The following is a 4860-nucleotide window of genomic DNA, read 5'->3' on the forward strand; positions in this document are numbered from 1 at the left end:
CTCAGACGCCTTTGCCGGACATGCCCTGGCCTGTAGTCAAACCAGTGGGACCCTCGTAGTGAGTTAACAGAGGTATAAGTTTATATAAAAGGTATAAATATATATATATATATATAATTTGTAAGTATTAAAAAAATATTTGAAGTTTAATTAAAGGAGTATATACAGAATATTTAAAAATGCGAGGCAATCACTACTTTAAAATATTAGAGCTCTACATTCTGAAAAAATCATTATATTTATATTCTCTTTTCTAATTTTTACTTTTTTGTGTCATCGACTTTTTAACAAATGTTTTTTGGTCACTTTTAGCTGCAAGCGTTTTCTATGTGTCTATTAACGATCCTCACTGTTAATGTCCGTGTAGTTAGACGTGTCTTTTTATATACCCAAGTTATTAAAATATTTTCTTTACAAGGAAAATTATGACCATAAAATTGTTAGATGTCTGACAAATAATCAAAAGAATTATTATTAAATTCTAATGGCATTTACAGTATTTAACATTCAACAACTATTTTATCGACTAAATTAAACATAGACAACATACATTAATGATTACATTTGAAGTCTGTAAATACAGTTCAATCTTTTTTTAATGATAACCAACATTAAAGTGGCTGTTTTCTTATTATTGTTATAGTCTAAGAAGCACTTTCTCTCTCTCTCTCTCTCCACCTCTACTACAGTTAAAAGAAAATCCATATTTAACATTTCATGAGATGTTGTTTGAGGTCTAAAATGTGAGATGTGCTCAAAAATCAAGACAAGTACAATGCAACATGAACCAGTTCCTCATAAAACAATGTTTTCTAACTTAGTGATTATAAAAAACGGGCCTAAACCGGCCATTCACATGTACTTTACTTGTGTACTACACCCAGTTCATAAACCTTATTTTGCAGTATTTCACCTGCCACAGCTTTTCCAACAACCTGTCACCTGTCACTTACATGGGAAATGTATATATTTTTCCTCCAGTAGATTGTAGAAACTGATGGAGTCCTCCTACTGTAGACCTGGCACCTGATGTGTTTTGGAATGTGACCAAAGTGCGGCAGAGGTAGAGGGAGCCGTCACTACTTGGGATTGCTTGGTCGGATTTGAGATACTGCTGTGATATTTGAATTCTGACTAAACTCAAATAAAGACGTAAAGTTTTGTCATATTTTACCCAGAGAGTAAGAAAAACCCCGCGGTTAGAGCCTCCTGTATATCACAGATAAAATGGTTTATTCTGAAGGATCCTGTACAAATACATACCGTACAGTGTATCTATAGTATCATTACTTCTATATTTCAACAACTCCGAACAAATTCGTTTTCATTTCCTGTTACCTTTGTCCAAATATCGCTGGTTGTCAGGATAAATGCAGAATACACAGGGGAATATTTCTTCAGAGTAAATCTATTCTTTTTTCCCAGCCTTTGTACTTTCCTCCCCTCCAGTAGTCCTCCCGAGAATACCTTGATATTTGTAGGAGAATATGCAACATTCATCAAATACTTTGAGCAATCTGTCTTTGTAGGTTTCACTGGATACTTAAACCAATCCAAGGTATGCAAATGTACTCTGAATTGGTTTGTGACATTTTTTCTAACAAGTTACCCTGGGCTTTCAGCTCCTCAAAGGGCTCCATAATTTATAAGGAGTGTCTAATCTTGGTCTGTGCTGCGGCATATTTAAGTGTACATTCTCTCCCGTGTTGATGGAAACTGTTGATGTCGCCTCTTCTGTGTCATTACTCTGCCAAAATGTGATGTGCATTTCCCGTCTAATCCTATTAATAAAAGTCAAAGAAATACAGTTTTTTTTCATAGTTTTTTTAAAATTCATTTTTAATTCACTGCGAATAATAAAGAATCACTCACAGTGAACGGTCGGGATTAAAGGCTGAAGCCGTGCCACGGAGCGGTTGGATTTAATCACGTACGTATAATCACCAGGGCTGACATCATCATTCAATAAAATGTCACTGTGACAGCTGTACTTTGAAGGTGTCTGCCTTTAGTTCTGTGCTGCAGTTTTACAAAATAACTCTCTACAAAGGGCGTGATAAAAAGGGGGGAGTGAGGGAGGGAGGGGGGCAGAGAAAGTAATCCTTGTTTTGTGTATTTTGACAGCATCCCCAAAGAGCAGGTATTTTATCAATGGTGAATGTTGGCAAATGATATCTCTGGAGCCATTTGTTTTGGTTTTTTTTGTTTCCCCCCCAAACCTTCTTCTTCTGTCTCCACAGTGACCACAGCTCCACTTAAATTACATTCAGGAAGCTGTGTTGCATACACAGGATCCCAGGCTTAAAGAAACTCTATAGATAATCTGATGCTCCAGAGCCTGACACGTCGGTACACACATCATCTCTACCCACTGCACTACGCTATAGGGCGGATTTAAACGTAGATAACGGCAAATTCTAATAACTTTTCCTCCAGCTTTCCACCTGCAGCCCCCGTGTTCTTGTATAAACTCTTTTTTTTTTTTTTACTTCACTGGGTGATTTATCAGCCCAACTCTGTTGAGAGAAGTAAACAAACCTGTCTGAAAATAAACAGTGATTTAAAGCTGTCTCGTGGAGATCCAGCAGCTTTCGATTTCGGGGCCTGTCATATCTTACAGGATGTGGATTTCAGGAATAAAAAGTTTAGAAACAATGAAGGAGAGCAAAGTCTTTTCAGAAAGGCATCAGTCTTTTGTTTAGAAGTAGAACGTGACAGAACGTGGTCTGTGGAAATACAGAATAGCATTCAGCAATATACAACTGTGTACTTGTCTTACACAGTACAAGAAATGCAGCAGTGGAGTACTTCGGTATCATCGCAGTAGAATATCTAATCTGGAGCATCAGCCGTTGATGGACGTAAGGGATTGGGGTCATTGTGTGGGAGGATTAATGTGCATTAGTGGAGCCTCTCTGTGGCACACTTGTGATAATGTAGGCCAGAGGAGACAAGGTCGCTCCACGGATCTCACACTGCTACTTTCCCACGGGTTGACACACGTGAGGGAGGGTGATGGTGAGAAGGTCAGGCCAGTGTCTGTGATGGAGTGACTGTAAGTGATTGTGTGAAAGTTGGTGGTTGTTAGCGCCTCAGTGTGGGTGTGTGTGGCTGCAGGTGTGCGCACCTGATTACATGCTGAAATGTGTGACATTTAAGTGGATCCCAGGCCTGGAAAACAAATTGGTCCTGGAAAAAAATGTTCCAGCATTGGACTCAGGGTTCCATCAGGTCCAGTACAGCTGGTCTCTGATGACTCCTCGCCAAACTGCAGATAGACTGGACGATGGGTCCTTGGTTTGAATCACTTGTGTACAGTAGGCAGCGTTTCCAACAACAACAACATTAATATAAATATTAATGTATTATAATCTTAAAAAAAATGTATTACTAGTAGTAATAGACAATATATAATTCTACTATTAATATATCAATAATAATTCTAATAATATAATCATAATCATTATTATGATTAGTATTAGTAGTAGTAGGAATAGTTCTACTATTGTCAAAAATACTACTACTCCTTACATATAATAAAGATATTAGTATTCTTATTTTATCATCATTAGTATTTTGTGAGTATCGATATTCAGATTAATAATAGTAATTATAAGTAATTAACTCTTAGTATTTTTATTTGTAGTAGTATTGCCGTATTACTAATTGTAACAAAATAATAACTAAAAATAACAGTAACTGAAGAATACTATTTTTATTAGTGGTAGTACCAGGAAAATAATAATCATCACAATAACAACAGATGCTATTGTTATGATGACTATTGTTATGGTTAATACTGATTACTGCTTAATAATAATCCAAAACAATATTTATTCCTATTTCCTTTTTATCATTTACATATCATTAAAAATAAAAACATAGCACAGCTCAACATTGACACTGACAAACTGGGAGACAACCCTAACATTCTGACTGTGGATCCACAAACTGGCCTGGTCTGACAGTCTTCAGTCACAGCTGTGAAATGACAGCTTGTATAACAGTAAGCTTTTAAGAAACGACAGCCTATAGTAATGTAAAAAATAATCCTGTCGACCAACCATTGTGTGACATATGTGGCCTGGAATGAATCCTGGAAGCTGATTGGTCCTGTAACTAATCATGGAAGGCCTCTCTGTAGAACCACTTTAGGCTGCCAAAAACTTCACACTGAGCCAGCGGTCTTCTAGAAGTTGAGTGCAGGAAGAATCCTCCTGCTGTTTCCAGGTTTCACCAGACCTTGTTGCTGCGAAGCACTGTGAATGGATCAGAGAGGAAATCAATAGTCGGAAAAATAAGGAGTTGTGAGTTCTGTACAGCGACGTCTTTGGTGACTGGTGCCTCACAGGTGGAGGAGAATTCACATGGTATGGCAGCTCATTTAGACAAAATCCTTCCGTGCACTGCTGCCACACTTGTCGCTGTCGTCCCCTGTCTTCGGTGTCAGTGCGTCCTGCGATAATGTCAGCGGTGTTACGGGGAAGAAGACGGGAGGAAGATGAGAAGTTCTGAGAGCTAATGAGACAAGCTGAAGAAAAGCTGTTTGTCGGAGCGGCAGAATTAAAAAGGCGCTCTAATTGACTGGAGGAGAAGTCTGAGTTCCACAGAGCAGATGTGGAGACGAAATGTAAATGAGTGCAGTCACAAAGGTGGAGGTGGAAAATCCTTCTTTTTTGGGGCTTAGGCAAAAAAATACAGACTTTGTTCAATGTTTACAGCGGGATCAAGAATCAGACTGAGACAAAGACGGAACGACTCACCTTTGAATGACCGCCTGCTTCTACCAGACTGTTGAAATCTGATCTGCTTTGACCTTTTGTTGTTTCCTCTTTGGTGGAGGGAGAGCAGACACATGTT

Source organism: Cynoglossus semilaevis, chromosome 14 (assembly GCF_000523025.1).
Source record: "Cynoglossus semilaevis isolate Cse_v1.0 chromosome 14, Cse_v1.0, whole genome shotgun sequence".
NCBI lineage: Eukaryota > Metazoa > Chordata > Actinopteri > Pleuronectiformes > Cynoglossidae > Cynoglossus > Cynoglossus semilaevis.